Source organism: Canis aureus, chromosome 15, assembly GCF_053574225.1.
Source record: "Canis aureus isolate CA01 chromosome 15, VMU_Caureus_v.1.0, whole genome shotgun sequence".
Lineage (NCBI taxonomy): Eukaryota > Metazoa > Chordata > Mammalia > Carnivora > Canidae > Canis > Canis aureus.
The window spans coordinates 68,518,014-68,538,613 of record NC_135625.1 but is presented as its reverse complement, the minus strand read 5'-3'; positions in this window follow the sequence as shown (position 1 = coordinate 68,538,613).

Sequence of the window (20,600 nt, the reverse complement as noted above, 5' to 3'; positions counted from 1 at the left end):
CAGAGGGGCATGAAGGGAGGTGCAAACATCCAGGTGGAGCCCAAAGAGTTGGAGAGAGGCCTGGGGCATGAGGGGTAAACAGGGGGCTTGCCATGGGCAGGGGCAGAAAACAGGGCAGAGAACCTTAGGGAGAGTAGCGAGATCTGTGCCTGAAGTGCCATCTCTGTTGTCATAGGGGAGTGCGTGGTTGCCATGCTTTTATAACAGCCAAGGTGCATCAGAGTGCCCTTCTGTGATGTCACCAACATGCCCGTCCAATCAGGCAGGCTCCTTGGGTGGCCTGGTTCAGGTGGCCAATCACCATGCAGCTCAGGTGGCCGATGTCAGATAGCTTTCTCAGTGACCCAGCTGATATCACTGCCTAGAAACCATGTTTAAATGGAAAACAGAGAAGGAGGGGACAAGATGGCCAAAGAGTAGTGTCCCCAGTCACCTGTCCACACCAAATTACCTAGATAACTTTCTTTTTTTATATAATTATTTTATATTGGTGTTCAATTTGCCAACATATAGAATAACCTCCAGTGCTCATCCCATCCAGTGCTCCCCTCAGTGCCCGCCACCCAGTCACCCCCACACCCACCCACCTCCCCTTCAACCACCCCTAGTTTGTTTCCCAATTAGGAAATCTCATGTTATGTCTCCCTTTCTGATAATTCCCACTCATTTTTCTCTATTCCCCTTTATTCCCTTTCACTACTTTCACTATTTTTTATATTCCCCAAATGAATGAGCCCATATGTTTGTCCTTCTCCAATTGTCTTATTTCATGCAGCATAATACCCTCCAGTTCCATCCAAGTTGAAGGAAATGGTGGGTATTTTTTATTTCATATGGCTAAGTAATATTCCATTGTATACATAAACCACATCTTCTTTATCCATTCATCTTTCATTGGATCAAGGCTCCTTCCACAGTTTGGCTATTGTGGACACTGCTGCTATAAACATCGGGTGCAGGTGTCCCGGCGTTTCACTGCATCTGTATCTTTGGGGTAAATACTCAGCAGTGCAATTGCTGGGTCGTAGGGCATGTCTATTTTTTACTCTTTGGGAACCTCCACACAGTTTTCCAGAGTGGCTGCACCAGTTCACATTCCCACCAACAGTGCATGAGGGTTCCCCTTTCTCCACATCCTCTCCAACATTTGTTGTTTCCTACAGTGTTAATTGTCCCCATTCTCACTGGTGTGAGGTGGTATCTCAATGTCAAATTGATTTGGATTTCCCTGACCCCAAGTGATGCAGAGCATTTTCTCATGCTTCTTGGCATGTCTATGTCTTCCTCTGTGAGATTTCTGTTCATATCTTTTGTCCATTTAACGTTTAGATTGTTTGTTTCCTTGCTGTTGATTATGATAAGTTCCTTATAGATCTTGGAAACTAACCCTTTATCTGATATGTCATTTGCAAATATCTTCTCCCATTCTGAAGGTTGTCTTTTAGCTGTGTTGACTTGTATCTTATGCTGTGCAAAAGCCTTTATTTTGAGGCAGTCCCAATAGTTCATTTTTGCTTTTGTTTCTCTTGCCTTTGTGGATGTATCTTGCAAGAAGTTACTGTGGCTACAAAAAGGGTGTTGCCTGTGTTCTCCTCTAGGATTTGGATGGATTCTTGTCTCACATTTAGATCTTTCATCCATTTTGAGTTTCTCTTTGTGTATGGTGCAAGAGAGTGCTCTAGTTTCATTCTTCTGCATGTGGATGTCCAATTTTCTCAGCATCATTCATTGAAGGAACTGTCTTTTCCAGGGGACAGTCTTTCCTCCTTTGTCAAATATTAGTTGAACATAAAGTTGAGGGTCCAATTCTGGATTCTCTATTCTGTTCCGTTGATCTATGTGTCTGTATTTGCCAGTACCACATGGTCTTGATGACCACAACTTGGGAGTACAACCTGAAATCTGGCATTGTGATGCCCCCAGATATGGTTTTCTTTTTTAAAATTCCCCTGGCTATTCGGGGTCTTTTCTGATTCCACACAAATCTTAAAATAATTTGTTCTAACTCTCTGAAGAAAGTCCATGGTATTTTGATAGGGATTGCATTAAACGTGTAAATTGCCCTGGGTAACATTGGCATTTTCACAATATTAATTCTGCCAATCCATGAGCATGGAATATTTTTCCATCTCTTTGTGTCTTCCTCAATTTCTTTCAGAAGTGTTCTATAGTTTTTAGGGTATAGATCCTTTACCTCTTTGGTTAGGTTTATTCCTAGGTATCTTATGCTTTTGGGTGCAATTGTAAATGGGATTGAATCCTTAATTTTTCTTTCTTCAGTCTCATTGTTAGTGTAGAGAAATGCCACTGATTTCTGGGCATTGATTTTGTATCCTGCCACGCTACCAAATTGTTGTATGACTTCTAGCAATCTTGGGGTGGAGGTTTTTGGGTTTTCTATGCAGAGTATCATGTCATCGGCGAAGAGGGAGAGTTTGACTTCTTCTTTGCCAATTTGAATGCCTTTAATGTCTTTTTGTTGTCTTATTGCTGAGGCTAGGACTTCCAGTACTATGTTGAATACCAGTGGTGAGAGTGGACATCCCTGTCTTGTTCCTTATCTTAAGGGAAAGGCTCCCAGTGCTTCCCCATTGAGAATGATATTTGCTGTGGGCTTTTCAAAGATGACTTTTAAGATGTTGAGGAATGTTCCCTCTATCCCTATGCTCTGAAGAGTTTTGATAAGGAATGGATGCTGTATTTTGTCAAATGCTCTCTCTGCATCTAATGAGAGGATCATATGGTTCTTGGTTTTTCTCTTGCTGATATGATGAATCACATTGATTGTTTTACGAGTGTTGAACCAGTCTTGCATCCCGGGGATAAATCCTACTTGGTCATGGTGAATAGTTTTCTTAATGCATTGTTGGATCCTATTGGTAGTATCTTCTTGAGAATTTTTGCATCCATGTTCATCAGAGATATTGGTCTATAATTCTCCTTTTTGGTGGGGTCTTTCTCTGGTTTTGGAATTAAGGTGATGCTGGCTTCATAGAACGAAGTTGGAAGTACTCCAACTCTTTATATCTTTCCAAACAGCTGTAGTAGAATAGGTATGCGTTCTTCTTGAAATGTTTGATTGAATTCCCTTGGGAAGCCATCTGGCCCTGGACTTTTGTGTCTTGGGAGGTTTTTGATGACTGCTTCAATTTCCTCCTTTGTTATTGGCCTGTTCAGGTTTTCTATTTCTTCCTGTTCCAGTTTTGGTAGTTTGTGGCTCTCCAGAAATGCTTCCATTTCTTCTAGATTGCCTGATTTATTGGCGTTTAGCTGTTCATAATATGTTTTTAAAATCGTTTGTATTTCCTTGGTGTTGGTAGTGATCTCTCCTTTCTCATTCATGATTTTATTAATTTGAATATCCTCTCTCTTCTTTTTAATAAGGCTGGCTAATGGTTTATCTATCTTATTAATTCTTTCAAAGAACCAACTTCTGATTTGTTGATCTGTTCCACAGTTCTTCTGGTCTCGATTTCATTGAGTTCTGCTCGAATCTTTATTAACTCCCTTCTTCTCTTGGGTGTAGGATCTATTTGCTGTTTTTTCTCTAGCTCCTTTAGGTGTAAGGTTAGCTTTTGTATTTGAGTTCTTTCCAGTTTTTGAATGGATGCTTCTTTTGTGATATATTTCTCCCTAAGGAAGTCTTTTGCTGTATCCCAAAGATTTTGAATGGTTGTATCTTCATTCTCATTAGTTTCCATGAATTTTTTTAAATTCTTCCATAATTTCCTGGTTGACCTTTTCATCTTTTAGCAGGATGGTCCTTAACCCCCAGGTGTTTGAAGTCCTTCCAAACTTCTTGTTGTGATTTCATTCTAATTTCAAGGCATTATGGTCTGAGAATATGCAGGGGACGATCCCAATCTTTTGCTATAGGTTCAAACCTGATTTGTGACCCAGTATGCAGTCTATTCAGGAGAAAGTTCCATGTGCACTTGAGAAGAATGTGTATTCAGTTGAGTTTGGATGTAAAGTTCTGTAGATATCTGTGAAATCCATCTGGTCCAGTGTATCATTTAAAGCTCTCGTTTCTTTGGAGACGTTGTGTTTAGAAGACCTATCGAGTGTAGAAAGCACTAGATTGAAGTCACCAAGTATAAGTGTATTATTATCTAAGTATGTCTTAACTTGGTTATTAATTGATTGATATATTTTACAGCTCCCATATTCAGAGCACATATATTGATGACTATTAAGTCCTCTTGTTGGATAGATCCTTTAAGTATAATATAGTGTCCCTCTTCATCTCTCACTACAGTCTTTGGGGTAAATTTATTTATCTGATATAAGCATGGCTGCACCTGGTTTCTTTTGAGGACCATTTGAATGGTAAATGGTTCTCCAACCTTTTATTTTCAGGCTCTAGGTGTCCTTCTGTCTAAAATGAGTCTTTTGTAGACAGCAAATAGATGGGTCCTGCTTTTTTATCCAGTCTGACACCCTGCTCCTTTTGAGGGGGTCATTAAGCCCATTCACTTTCAGAGTTACTATTGAAAGACATGAGTTTAGTGTCATCATGATATCTATTCAGTCCTTGTTTTTGTGGATTGTTCCACTGAACTTCTTCTTAAAGGGGGAATTTTAAGAGTCCCCCTTAAAATTTCTTGCAGAGCTGGTTTGGAGGTCACATATTCTTTCAGTTGCTGCCTGTCTTGGAAGCTCTTTATCTCTCCTTCCATTTTGAATGAGAGCCTTGGTGGATAAAGTATTCTTGGTTGCATGTTCTCTCATTTAGGACCCTGAATATATTCTGCCAGCCCCTTCTGGTCTTCCAGGTCTCTGTGCAGAAGTCTGCTGTTACCATAATTCTCCTCCCCATAAAAGTCAGGGATTTCTTGTCTCTTGCTGCTTTAAGGATCTTCTCTTTATCTTTGGAATATGCAAGCTTAACTGTTAAATGTAGATATGTTGAACGGTTTTATTGATATTGGGTGGGGGATCTCTCTATTTCCTGGATCTGAATGCCTGTGTCCCTTCTCAAATTAGGAAAGTTTTCACCTATGATTTGTTCAAATATATATTCTTGACCTCTGTCCCTTTTGGCGCCCTAGGGAATCCCAATTAAACATATGTTTTTCTTCCTCAGGCTGTCTTTTATTTTACTTAATCTATCCTCATGGTCTTTTAATTGTTTGTCTCTTTTTTCCTCAGTTTCCCTCTTTGCCATCAACTTGTCTTCTATGTCAATCACTTGTTCTTCCACCTCGTTAACCCTCATCTTTAGGACTTGTAGTTTGGATTACATCTCATTCAATTGATTTTTTATTTCTGCCTGATTAGACCTAAATTCTAGATCAGTCATGATGTCTCCTGAGTCCTTTATGTTTTTTTCTAGAGCAACCAGTAGCTTTATAAGAGTTCTTCTGAATTGGCTTTCTGACATTGAATTGTAATACAAATTTTGTAACTGTATGGGAGAGAGGACTGTTTCTGGTTCTTTCTTTCTTTCTTTCTTTTTTTATAAAGATTTTATTTATTTATTTATTCATAGAGACACAGAGAGAGAATGAGAGGCAGAGACACAGGCAGAGGTAAAAGCAGGCTCCATGCAGAGAGCCCGACATGGGACTCGATCCAGGGGCCTGATGTGGGACTCTATCCAGGGTCTCCAGGATCATGCCCTGGGCTGCAGGCGGCACTAAACCACTGCACCACCGGGGCTGCCCCTGGTACTTTCTTATGGTGAGTTTTTCCTTCTAGTCATTTTTCTTAGTGCAGAGTGGCTAAAAACAAGTTGTATTGTGAAAAGGAGAAAAAGGAAGAAGAGAAAGAAGGAAAGAAAAGGAGAAAAAGAAAAATGAAAAAAAGAAGAAAAGAAAAAAAGAGGGGGGTGAGCAAACAGAAATAAAAAAAAAAACAAAAACAAAAAAAGGGGAGGGAGTATCCTCTTATTCTGTATACTGTAATTCCTTCGACTTTCCCCTGGAACTTGCCGGTGCTGCTTGGTCAATAATTTGTTTTTCTCCTCTCCGTCTAGCTGGTCTTCTGGGGGAGGGGCCTGCTGTGCTGATTTTAAGGTGTTAGCACTTGGGGGAGCTGCTCAGCCCCCTGCCTGGTGCAGGGCTTAGTGAAAGATGTTTAAGCTGTTTATCCAGTGAGGCCACTGTGAGGCTCAGTGGGGTTGTTTATCCTGTGGGGGCCCAGGAGGAACAACAGTGGCAGCAGCCAGCTCTGGAGCCCTGCATTCAGCTCCTGCAATAACTATGGAGCTCTCAGTCTACAGGGACCTGGATGCTCCGGGGATGGGGCCGCTGATCTGCTCAGCTTGGGGCAGGAGTGTCCCTGCTGTTCTGTGCCCTCCTTGCTTCTGCCTGTCCCGAAGGGAGCGCCAGATCCTGGGCTGTGCCTTACTGTAGTCTTCCAGCTGTTCTCTCTTTAAATCTCAGGCCAAATTCGTAGGTTTTCAGGATGGTTTGAAAGTTATCTAGGTAGATTGGTAGGGACTGGAGATTTTGTGTTCCTATTCTTCTGGCATCTTGCTGACAGCCTTGTCTCTCATTATTTTGGTTTCCTATTTTCCCATTCTATTTACACAAATATGTTATTTTATCATATTTTTATTTTACTTTTTAAAAATTTGAATTCATTTTGCCAGCATATAATAAACCATTAGTTTCAGATGTAGTGATCAATAATTTACCATTTGTGGGTAAATCCCAGTGCTCATCACAAAACGTGCCCTTCTTAATGCCCCCCTCTCACCTCCCCTCTAGCGACCCTCAGTTTATTTCGCAGAGTTAAGTGTCTCTCATGGGTTTTCTGTCTCTCTCTCATAACTTCCCATTCAATTTTCCCTCCTTTCCCCTGTAATTGTGTGCAATGTTTCTTATATTTCACATATGAATCAAACCATATGATAATTGTCTTTCAGTGACTGAGTTATTTCACTCATGGACTAATAGCCTCTAGTTCCATCCGTGTCGATAGAAGTGATAAAAATTCATCCTTTCTAAAGGCCGAGTAATATCCCATTGGATCTATAGACCATATCTTCTTTATCCATTCATCTGGCGATGGATATCTGAGCTCCTTCCACATTTTGACCATTGTGGGCATTGCTGCTGTGAACACTGGTGTTCGGGTGCCCCTTCTTTTCACTACCTCTGTATCTTGGTGGTAAATACCCAGTAGTGCAACTGCTGGGTCATAGGGTATCTCTGCTTTTAAGTTCTTGAGGAACCTGCACACTTTTCAAGAGTGCCTGCATGACTTTGCATTCCCACCAACAGTGCAAGAGGGTTCCCCTTTCTCCAAATCCTGGTCAACGTTTGTTGTTTCCTGTCTTGTTCATTTTAGCCACTCTGACACATGTGAGGTGGTATCTCATTGTGGGTTTGTTTTGATTTGTATTTTCCTGATAATGAATAATTTGGAGCATTATTTCTTTTGTTTGTTGGCCACGTGTAGGTCTTCTTTGGAGAAATGTCTGGTCATGTCTCTGCCCATTTCTTCACTTGATTACTTGTTTTCGGTGTTGAGTTCTTGATATAGATCTTTGATACTAACCTTTTATCTATTCTGTCATTTTCAAATGCCTTCTCCCATTTTGTAGGTTGCTTCTTAGTTTTATGGACTGCTACCTTTGCTTTTTATCTTAATGATGTCCCAATACTTCAGTTTTGCTTTTGTTTCCCTTGCTTTTACAGACATGTCTTGCATAAGTTGCTATGGCCAAGGTCAAAGAGGTTGTTGCCTGTGGTTTCCTGTAGGATTGTGATGGATTGCTATTTCACCTTTAGGTCTTTCATCCATTTTGAGTTTATCTTTGTGTGTGGTGTAAGAGAATGGTCCAGGTGCGTTCTTCTGCATGTGGCTCTCCAATTTGTTGAAGAGACTGTCGTTTTTCCAGCGGATATTCTTTTCTGCTTTGTCAAAGATTACTTGACCATAGAGTTGAGGGTCCATTTCTGGGTTCTCTATTCTGTTCCTTGAACAACGTGTCTGTTTCAGTACCAGTACGATAACATTTTGATGATGACAGCTTTGTCTATAACATGCAGAAAAAGCCTTAGACAAAATACAGCCTGAAGTCCAGAGATTGTGATATAACCAACTTTTGATTTCTTTTTCAACATTCCATGGCTAATTGGGGTCTTTTCCGGTTCCATCCAAATCTTAGAAATATTTGTTTCTGCTCTGTGGAAAAAGTCTATGGTATTTTGATAGGAACTACTTCAAAAGTGAACATGGCCCTGGGTAGCATGGACATTTTCACAATATTGATTGTTCAAATACATGAACATGGAATGTTAATGCATCTGTTTGCTCTTCCACAATTTCTTTCATAGGTGTTTTGTAGTTTTTAGTTACAGATCCTTTACTTCTTTCATTATGTTTATTCCTAGGTATTTTATGATTTCTGGTGCAATTTTAAGTAGGATCAACCCTTAAATTCTCTTTCTTCTCTATCATATTTAGTGTCTATAAATACAACTGATTTCTGTTCATTGATTTTTTTATCCTGCCACATTGCTGATTTACTGTACATGTCCTAGCAAATTTGGAAACTATTGTGTTTTCCACATAATATGTCATGTCATCTGAGACAAGTGGGATTTTGACTTCTTCTTTGCCAGTTTGAATGGCTTTTATTTCTTTTTATTTTCTGATTGATGAGGCTAGTGATTCTATTACTCTGTTGAAGAATGGTGGTGAGAGTGGGCATTCTTGTTGTGTTCCTCACCTTAGCGGAAAGGCTGTCAGTTTTTCCCATTGTGAATGATATTACCATGGGTTTCGTAGATGGCTTTTATGCTGTTAGGTCTATTCCCCCAATCACTACCCTGTGGAGACTTTTAATCAAGAAAAGGATGCTGCATTTTGTCTAAGGTTTTTTTCTCCATCAATTGAGAAGATCATAAGAGTCAGGCCTTTTCCTTTATTAATGTGATCTATCACCCTGATTGACTTACAAATGTAGAACCACCCTTGCAGTCCAGGGTTCAATCCCACATGGTCATGGTGAATAATCCTTTTGATGTACTGTTGGATTCCCTTAGTTAGTATATTGGTGATAATTTTGGCATCCATGTTCATCAGGTATATTGGTCTGTAGTTCTCCTGTTTGGTGGGATCTTTGTCTTTGGAATCAAGGTAATGCTGACTTCATAGAATGAGTTTGGAAGTTTTCCTTGCATTTCCTTGCTCTATTTGAAAGAGCTTCAATAGCTTAAGTATTATTTCTTATTCAAACGTTTGGTTGAATTCTCTGGGAGGCATTCAGCCCTGGACTATTGGTTTCTGGGAAGATATTGATGACTGCTTCAATTACTTTACTAGTTATGGATCTGTTCAGGTTTTCAATTTCTTCCTGTATCCATTCTCATAGTTTATAAACTTCCAGAAAAGCATCCATTTTTTTCCAGATTGCCTAATTTGGGGGCAATTAATTGCTCACAAGATTCTTTATAATTGTTTGCATTTATTTGGAGTTGGTTGTGATCCACCTCTTTCATTTATAATTTTATTTGTTTGGATTCTTTATCTTTTCCTTGATAAGTCCTACAAGAGTTTTCTCAATCTCATGAATTATTCCTATGCAGAGGCCAGCTTGCCCTAGTGCTGAGATATGCTGTTAGTCCAGGGGTCCAATGGCACATAGTGATCCAGGGGCCTGATTCACCTAGCCATTTCTGGGATGTGTAAACCCAAGTCCAAATCACAAGGGGAGCCCACTTACCAGGGACCTAAGTGAGTACAGCTGAGCTGTGATGTTGGTCTCCAGGTCCAAGGCATATGCTGATCCCACTGTGCAGGTGCCTCCTTTCCCAGTGATGATCTGGGATGCAGGGATCATGATTTGGAGACACTCAGCAAACCCAGTGTTCCCATGGCCCCCTTGCCTTATACTTCACTCAGCTAGAGAGCTGGTGCTATGAGATTTTGTTGTCCATCCGTGTCTGGGTGACTCAGATATCCGGGAGCTTGTGGGTTCAGAGGGTTCCCAGTCTGAGTGTTCCTGGTAGGTGCCCTGTTCTGTGGACTGAATTTCTCAGTGTCCTGCTGTGTTCGTGGGTTTGTGGTCTGTGGCTCCTGGTCAGCCAGGGATCTGGAGGATCCATTTGACCACTACTGAGCTGGGGCATGGAGCTCGTGGTCTGAGGGCCTGTGTTCCAATGTCCCCCACCATTTCCAGTGATGTGGTGACACCTTCTCCCAGGACTTACTTGTTTCTTAAAATCCCCTCTCTGCCAGGTGCTTGAGGCACTACAGACATTGTACACATGGGGGTGGAGTGGAGGTTTAGGGCATTAATGTGCCCTGTGCTGAGCTGGGTTGGAGAGATCCAGAGAAGCAGTGAGTGCCATGGGTTCCCTCAGGATGGGGGCTCACAGATTTCCTCTGTTGAGCCCAGTGTTGACCCCAGAGGTGTGGGAGAGGCTTGTCCCCTCTGCCTGAGTATTGATTCTCAGTGTCCCACTCCCACAGGCCACATGGGAATATGTCCATGAACAGCCAAGCCAACCTCACAGTTGCACATGGAACCAGGAGTCGCCTGCTGTGGGTTTGTGGACTCTCAAGAACACAGAGGGGGATGAAGAGATATTCAGGGGGAGCCCAAAGAGTTGACGAGAGGCCTGGGTCAGAAGGGGTGCAAAAAGGGCTTGCCATGAGCAGGAGCAGAAAACAGGGCAGAGAACCTGAGGGAGAGAAGGGAGATCTGTGGCTGAAGTGCCTTCTCTGTCATCACAGGGGCCTGTGGGGTTGCATGCTTTTATCAACCCAGGTGCATCAGAATGCCTTTCTGTGATGTCACCGCCATGCTGTGACCCATCATGCAGGCTCTCGGGTTGGCCTGTTTCAAGTGGCCAATCACCATGCAGCTCAGGTGGCCAATGTCAGATGACTTTCTCATTGACCCTCCTGATATCGTTGCCTAGAAACCATGCTTAAACAGAAAAGAGAGTAGGAGGGGGCAAGATGATGGAAGACCAGGGTACCCAAGTCAAATGTCCCCACCCAATTACCTGGATAACTTTCAAATCATCCTGAAAACCTAGGAATTTGGCCTGAGACTTATAGAGAGAACAGCAGGAATGCTACACTCAGAGAAGAGTTCACGCTTCTATCAAGTACAACTTGTTTTTGGCCACTCTGCACTGAGCAAAATGACTAGAAGGAAAACCTCTCCTCAAAAGAAAGAATCAGAAACAGTCCTCTCTCCCATAGTGTTACAAAATTTGGGTTACATTTCAATGTCAGAAAGCCAATTCAGAAGCACTATTCTAAAGCTACTGGTGGCTCTCGAAAAAAGCATGAAGGATTCAAGAGACTTCATGACTGGAGAATTTAGATCTAATCAAGCCAAAATTAAAAATCAATTAAATGAGATGCAATCCAAACCAGATGAGGGTTAACAGGGTAGAAGAACGAATGAGTGACATATAAGACCTGTTGATGGCAAGGAGGGAAACTGATAAATAAAGAGAAAAATGACTAAAAGATCATGAGGATACATTATTGGAAATAAATGACAGCCTCAGAAGGGAAAATCTACGTTTACCTGGGGCTCCCGAGTGTGCCAAAAGGGACAGTGGTCCAGAAGATGTATTTGAACAAATCATAGCTGAAAACTTCCCTAATTTGGAGAGGGAAACAGGCACTTAGATCCAGGAAATAGAGAGACCCCCCCCTAAAATAAATAAAAACCGCCCAACACCTTGACATTTAATAGTGAAACTTGCAAATTCCCCACATAATCAGAAGATCCTTAAAGCAGCAAGAGACAAGAAATCTCTAAATTTTGTGGGGAGAAGTATTAGCATGACAGCAGACTTCTCCACAGAGACCTGGCAGGCCAGAAAGGGCTGGCAGGATATAGTCATGGTCTTAAATAAGAAGAACATGCAGCCAAGAATAATGTATCTAGCAAGGCTCTCATTCAGAATAGAAGGAGAGATAAAGAGCTTCCAAGATAGGCAGAAACTGAAAGAATATGTGACCACGAAGCCAGCTCTGGTAGAAATACTGAGAGGAATTCTGTAATAGAGGAAGTTGAAGGGAACAATCCACAAAAACAGAGATTGAGTAGGTTTTTCTAAGCAAAACATCTCCAAAGAAACAAGAGCTTTAAATGTTACACTGGACCACATGGATTTCACAGATATTTACAGAACTTTCCATCCAAACACCATTGAATCCACATTCTTCTCAAGTGCACATGGAACTTTCTCCAGATTAGACAACATACTGGATCACAAATCTGGTATAAACCAACACCCAAAGATTGGTATTGTCCCCTGCATATTTTCAGATCATAATGCTTTGAAATTAGAACTAAATCACAAGAAGTTTGGAAGGATTTCAAACACGTGGAGGTTAAGGACCATCCTGCTAAAAGATGAAAGGGTCAACCAGGAAATTAAGTAAGAATTGAAAGGATTCATGGAAACTAATGAGAATGAAGATACAAACATTCAAAATCCTTGGGATACAGCAAAAGCAGTCTTCAGGGGGAAATACATCGCAATACGCCGGGACACCTGCACCCTGATGTTTATAGCAGCAATGTCCACAATAGCTAAACTGTGGAAGGAGCCTCGGTGTCCATCGAAAGATGAATGAATAAAGAAGACGTGGTTTATGTATGCAATGGAATATCACTCAGCCATTAGAAATGACAAATACCCACCATTTCCTTTGATGTGGATGGAACTGGAGGGTATTATGCTGAGTGAAGTAAGTCAATCAGAGAAGGACAAACATTATATATTCTCATTCATTTGGGGAATACAAATAATAATGAAAGGGAATAGAAGGGAAAGGAGAAGAAATGGGTAGGAAACATCAGAAAGGGAGACAGAACATAAAGACTCCTAAATCTGGGAAACGAACTAGGAGTGGTAGAAGGGGAGGAGGGCAGGGTGACGGGCACTGAGGGGGGGCACTTGACAGGATGAGCACTGGGTGTTATTCTGTATGTTGGCAAATTGAACACCAATAAAAAATAAATTTATTATTCAAAAAAAAACCCCACAAAATCTTTGGGATACAGCAAAAGCAGTCCTGAGGGGGAAATACATTGCAATACAGGCATGCATCCATGCAAGTCTTGGAAAGAACTCAAATACAAAAGTGAAGCTTGCACCTGAAGGCCCTGGAGAAAAAAAAATAAACAGCAAATAGACCCTACATCTAGCAGAAGAAGAGAGTTAATAAAATTTCCGTCAGAGCTCAATGAAATAGAGCCCGGAAGAAATGTGGAAGAGATGAACAATGCCAGGAATTGGTTCTTTGAAAGATTTTATAAGGACACCGAGGCTCCTTCCACAGTTTGGCGTTTGTGGACATTGCATCTATAAACATCAGTGTGCAGGTGTCTGAGCATTACATTGCATCTGTATCTTTGGGGTAAATCACCGGCAGTGCAGCTGCTGGGTCATAGCAGAGATCTATTTTTCACTCTTTGGGGAACCTCCACACAGTTTTCCAGAGTGGCTGCACCAGTTCACATTCCCACCAACAGTGCAGGAGAGTTCCCCTTTCTCCTAATCCTCTCTAACATTTGTGGTTTCCTGCTTTGTTAATTTTCCCCATTCTAACTGGTGTGAATGGTTTCTCATTGTGGTTTTGATGTGTATTTCCCTGATGGCAAGTGATGCGGAGCATTTCCTCATGTGCTTGTTGGCCATGTCTATGTCTTCCTCTGTGAGATTTCTCTTCATGTCTTTTGCCCATTTCAGGATTGGATTGTTTATTTCTTTCGTGTTGAGTTTAATAAGTTCTTTATAAAACTTGGAAACTAGCCCTTTATCTTCGACAAATACCCACCATTTACTTCGACATGGATGGAACTGGAGGGTAGTATGCAGAGTGAAATAAGTCAATCAGAGAAGGACAAACATTGTATGGTCTGATTCATTTGGGGAATGTAAAAAAATAGTGAAAGGGAATAAAGGGGAAAGGAGAACAAATGAGTGGGAAATATCAGAAAGGGAGACAGAACATAAGAGAATCCTAACTCTGGGAAATGAACTAGGGGTGGTGGAAGGGGAAGTGTGTGGGATGTGAGGGTGACTGGGTGACAGGCACTGAGGGGGGCACTTGCTGGGATGAGCACTGGGTGTTATTCTATATGTTGGCAAATTGAACACCAATAAAAAATAAATTAATTATTTAATAAATAAATAAATAAAACTTCAAAGGTAAAAAAAAAGAAAGAATTAATAAGATTGATAAATCATTCACCTGCCTTATTAAAAGGTAGAGGGAAAGCAGTCAATTTATTAAAAACATGAAGGAGAAAGGAGAGATCACCAGCAACATCAAAAATTACAAACGGCTTAAAAACTTATTATGAGCATATATATGCCAATAAATTAGGCAATTTACAAGAAATGGACACATTTCTGGAAAACTGCAAACTACCAAAACCGGAACAGGAAGAAATAGAAAAGCTGAACAAGTTGCTTACCAGGAAGGAAATTGAAGCAGTCCTCAAAACCTTGGAAGGCACAAAAAACCAGGGCCAGAGGGCTTCCCAGGGACATTCTATCAAACGTTTCAAGAAGAAACCATACTGATTCTCCTAAAGATGTTCCGAAAGATAATAAGAGATGGAGCACTTCCAAACTCGTTCTATGAGGTCAACATCACTTTAATTTCAAAACCAGACGAGACCCCACCAAAATGGAGAATTACAGACCAATATTCCTGATGAACACGGATGCAAAAATTCTCAACAAGATACTAGCCAGGAGGATCGAACGATACATTAAGAAGATTACTCACCATGACCAAGTGGGATTTATCCCCGGGATTCAAGGCTGGTTCAACACTCATAAAACAAACAATTTAATTGATCGTATCAGCAAGAGAAAAAAATGAGAACCATCGGACCGTCTCAATAGATGCAGAGAACGCATTTGACAAGATACTTCATCCATTGCTGACCAAAACTCTTGAGAGTGTAGGGATAGAGGGAACATTCCTCAGCATCTTAAAAGCCATCTACGAAAAGCCCACAGGCAATATTCTCAATGGGGAAACACTGAGAGCCTTTCCCCTAGGATCAGGAACAAGACATGGATGACCAGTCTCACCACTGTTATGCAACAGAGTACTAGAAGTCCTAGCCTGAGCAATCAGGCAACAAAAAGAAATGAAGGGCATTCAAATTGACAAAAAACAAGTCAAACTCTCCCTCTTGGTAGATGACATCATACTGTACCTAGAAAACCCAGGAGACTCCACCCCAAGATTGTAAGAACTCATACAGCCATTTGGCAGTGTGGCAGGATAAAAAAAATCAATTCCCAGAAGTCAGTGGCATTTCTATACACTAACAGTGAGACTGAAGAAAGATAAATTAAGGAGTCAATCCCATTTACAGTTGCGCCCAGAAGCATGAGATAGATAGGAATAAACCTAACCAAAGAGGTAAAGGATCTATACCTTAAAAACTACAGGACACTTCTGAAAGAAATTGAGGAAGACCCCAAGAGATGGAAAAATATTCCATGCTCATGGATTGGAAGAATTAATATTGTGAAAATGTCAATGCTACCCAGGCAATTTACACATTTAATGCAATCCCGATCAAAATACCTTGGACTTTCTTCAGAGAGTTGGCACAAATCACTTACGATTTGTGTGGAATCACAAAACATCCCAAATATCAAGGGAATATTAAAAATGAAAAACAGAGCCGGGGGCATCACAATACCAGATATCACCTTTTACTACAAAGCGGTCGTCATCAAGACAGTGTGGTACCGGCACAAAAGTAGACACATAGATCAATGGAGCAGAATAAAGAATCCAGAAATGGACCTTCAACTCTATGGTCAACTGATATTTGACAAAGCAGTAAAGACTATCCACTGGAAAAAAGACAGTGTGTTCAAAAGTGGTGATGGGAAAATTGCACATCCACATGCAGAAGAAGGAAACTAGACCATTGTCTTACACCATGCCCAAAGATAAACTCAAAATGGATGAAAGATCTAAATGTGAGACTAGAAGCCATCATGGATTCCAAAAATGGAAACACCATTTTTGACCTTGGCCACAGCAGCTTCTTGTAAGATACATCTGGAAAGGCAAGGGTAACAAAAGAAAAAAGGAACTAATTCCCAATAGTTCAAGATAAAAAGCTCCTGCACATCAAAAGAAACTGTCAACAAAACTAAAATACAAACTACAGAATGGGAGAATATATTTGCAAATAATGTATCAAATAAAGGGCTAGTATCCAAGATCTCTAAAGAACTTATTAAACTCTAGAGCAAAGAAACAAACAGTCCAATCATGAAATGGTCAAAAGACATGAACAGAAATTTCACAGAGGGAGACATAGACATGCCCAACAAGCACATGATAAAATGCTCTGCTTCACTTGCCATCAGGGATATACACATCAAAACCACCATGAAATACCACCTCACCCCAGGGAAAATGGTGAAAAATAATAAGACAGGAAAAAACAAATGTTGGAGAGGATGTGGAGAAAGGTGAACCCTCTTGCACTGTTGGAGGAAATGTGAACTGGTGCAGCCACTCTGGAAAACTTTGTGGAGGATTGTCAAAGAAAGTTAAAAATAGAACTGCCCTATGAACAAGCAATTGAACTTCTGGGGATTTACACCAAAGATACAGATGCAGAGAAACACCTGAACACCTGCCCTCCAATGTTTATAGCAGCAATGTCCACAATAGCCAAACTGTGGAAGGAGCCTCTGTGTCCATCGAAAGATGAATGGATAAAGAAGCTGTGGTCTAGGTATACAATGGAATATTACTCTGCCTTTAGAAACGACAAATACCCAACTTTGGTTTCCTTTTTTTTTAAGATTTTATTTTATTTACTCATGAGAGATACAGAGCAAGAGAAAGAGGCAGAGACACAGGCAGAAGGAGAAGCAGGTTCCATGCAGGGAGCCCGAAATTGGACTCGATCCCGGGTCTTCAAGATCACGCCATGGGCTGCAGGCGGCGCTAAACCCATGCGCCACCGGGCCTGCCCCCACCTTTGGTTTTGACATGGATGGAACTGGAGGGTGTTATGTTGAGTGAAATAAGTCAATCAGAGAAGGACAAACATTATATGGTCTCCTTCATTTTAGGAATATAAAACATAATGAAAGGGCATAAAGGGGAACATAGAAATTATGAGTGGGAAATACCAGAAAGGGAGTCAGAACATGAGAGACTCCTAACTCTGGGAAATGAACTAGGGGTGGTAAAAAGGGAGGTGGGCGGGGTGGGGGGAGGAACAGGGAGACAGGCACTTAGGGGACACATGATGGGATGACCACTGGATGTTATTCTATATGTTGGCAAATTGAACACCAATAAAAGTAAATTTAAAAAAAAATTTTAAAAAAGAAGATTCAGCTGTAGTGCCAGCTATGTGGCAATTCCTTGCAGGCTATGAGAAGGTTCTCCATAGGGCTATATATGTTCCAAATCTGCTCCTAATATATGATGCTGTTTCTCCCATAGTGCGCATTCACAGCTGCAGAAGTCAAGGCCTGGAACTGGGAGTGGTACTACTCACTACAACGCTTCATGATCTATTTGCAAAATGTTGACTCTCTGTTCCCACGATTTTATATTCTGCTGGCCTAGAGGTCTCAGTTACAAAGAGAGACACAAAAACAATCCCACTGATCTGGAAATTGAAACTGCTGCCTGGCCACTTTGAGCTCTTCATGCCTCTGAATCAACAGGCAAGGAAGGAAGTTACTATGCTGGCTGGGGGATTAATCCCAAATACCTGGGAGAAATTGGATGAGCTCCACAATGGAGGTTAAGAAGAGCATGTGTGAAAATCAGAGGATCACTTAAGACATCTTTTTTTTTTTTTTAATTTTTATTTATTTATGATAGTTACAGAGAGAGAGAGAGGCAGAGACACAGGCAGAGGGAGAAGCAGGCTCCATGCACCGGGAGCCCGATGTGGGATTCGATCCTGGGTCTCCAGGATCACGCCCTGGGCCAAAGGCAGGCGCCAAACCGCTGTGCCACCCAGGGATCCCAAGACATCTTTTAATATTACCTTCATGTTTTCATTTTCATTTCCTTCCATGTATTTTTAAGTTAATACTTTAATTTCCTGGTTAACCCATGCATTATTAGCAGGAGGATATTCTTTAACCCTCATGTATTTGTAGTATTTCCATTTTTTTTTTTTTGTGGATGACCTTAAATTTCATACCATTGTCGTTGGAAAATATGCATGGTATAATCTTAATCTTTTTGTACTTGTTAAGGGCTGATTTGTGATGGGGTATGTGGTCTATTCTGGAGAATGTTCAATATGCACTCAAAAAGACTGTGTCTTCTGCTGTTTTAAGAAGAAATGTTCTGAATATATTTGTTAAGTTAAAAAAGAAAAAAGAAAGAAGAGAAATGACAAATACCGTCCATTTCCTTCTATGTGGATTGAACTGGAGGGTATTATGCTGAGGGAAATAAGTCAATCGGAGAACGGCAATCATTACATGGTCTCATTCATTTAGAGAATATAAAAAATAGTGAACAGGAATAAAGGAAAAAGGAGAGAAAATGAGTGGAAATATCAGTTGACGATGACAGACTATGAAAGACGCCTAACTCTGGGAAAGTATCAAGGTGTAGTGGAATGGGAGGTACTTTGGGGGTTGCAGTGACTGGATGACCGGCGCTGAGGGGGGCACTTGACCGGATGAGCTCTGGGTGATACGCTATATGTTTGCTATGTGTAGGGATTTACACATCAAAACCACAATGACATACATCTTCACCCCAGTGAGAAAGGTGAAAATTAACAAGACAGGAAACAAATGTTGCAGAGGATGTGGAGAAAGGGGAACCCTCTTGCACTGTTGGATGGAATGTGAACTAGTGCAGCCACTCTGGAAAACTGTGTGGAGGTTTATCAAAGAATGTTAAAAATGGAACTGCCCCGTGACCCAGCAATTGCACTGCTGGGAATTTTAAAATTTATTTTCTACTGGTATTCAATTTGCCAACATATAGAATAACACCCAGTGCTCATCCCATCAAATGCCCCCCCCAGTGCCCGTCACCCAGTTACCAGCCCCCACTCACCTCCCATTGCCCACCCCTAGTTCGTTTCCCAGAGTTAGGAGTCTCTTATGTTCTGTCTCAGTTTCTGATATTTCCCACTCATTTTTTCTCCTTTCCCCTTTATTCACTTTCACTATTTTTTCTATACCTCAAATGGAGGAGACCATATAACATAGGTCGTTCTCTGACTGCCTTATTCACTCAGAATAACACCTTCCAGTTCCATCCACATCGAAGGAAATGGTGGGCATTTGTCATTTCTAATGACTGAGTAGTATTCCATTGTATACATAAACCGTATCTTCTTTATCCATTCATCTCTCGTTGGACACCAAGGCTCCTTCCACACCTTAGCTACTGTGGACATTGCTGCTATAAACATTGGGGTGCATGTGTCCTGGCATTTCATTGCATCTGTATTTTGGGGGTAAATCCCAGGCAGTGCAATTGCTGGGTCGTAGGGCAGATCTATTTTTAATTCTTTGAGGAACCTCCACACAGATTTCCAGAGTGGCTGCACCAGTTCACATTCCCACCAACAGTGCAAGAGGGTTCCCCTTTCTCCGCATCCTCTCCAACATTTGTGGCTTCCTGCCTTGTTAATTTTCCCCATTCTCACACGTGTGAGGTGGTATCTCATTGTGATTTTGATTTGTATTTCCCTCATGGCCAGGGATGCGGAGCATTTTCTCATGTGCTTGTTGGCCATGTCTATGTCTTCCTCTGTGAGATTTCTGTTCATGCCTTTTGGCCATTTCCTGTTTGCATTGTTTGTTTCTTTGCTGCTGAGTTTAATAAGTTTTTTATAGATCTTGGATGCTAGCCCTAGAAACAATTTTAAACAAAAAACAGAGTAGGAGGGGGCAAAATGGTGGAAGACTAGGGTCCCCAAGTCCCCTGTCCCCACCAAATTACCTAAATAACTTTCAAATCATCCTGAAAACCTACAAATTCAGCCTGAGATTTAAAGAGAGAACAGCTGGAATGCTACAGTGAGAAGAGTTCACGCTTCTATCTCGGTAGGAAGAGGGGGCAGGGAAGAAAGAAAGAAACAAAAGGCATCCAAGTGGGAGGGGCCCCATGAAGACCTGGGCTAAGGCCAGGGCAAGTGTCCCCAGGACAGGAAAGCCCCGTCCTGGGGAAGCAGGGGTTTCACCAATCTTCCCAGGAGTTGGAGCAGGATCCCAGGAGGGGCGGGGATGCCCTCAGCATCCCTTTATCCCGTCCCACCTGGGACTACAACTCAGCTGAAGGTAAGGAGAGACTCCGGGTCTACCACCAGACTCTAATGGCAGGTCTCAAGGCTGCTGCAGGCAAGCCTACCAATCTGGCCAAGGTCTATGATGTAAGACAGGGTAAGGATGAGAGTCCAGCAGCCTTCTTAGAGAGAGTCATAGAGGCTTTTAGGCAGTACACCCCTATGAACCCAGAAGCCCTGGAAACAAAGGCCGCAATTATCATGGCTTTTGTTAACCAGGCCTCTCCGGACATAAAAAGAAATTGCAAAGTGTAGAGAGACTGGGAGAGAAGAGCTTGCAGGACTTAGTGATAGTAGCAGAATGAGTCTATAATAATAGAGAAAGTCCGGA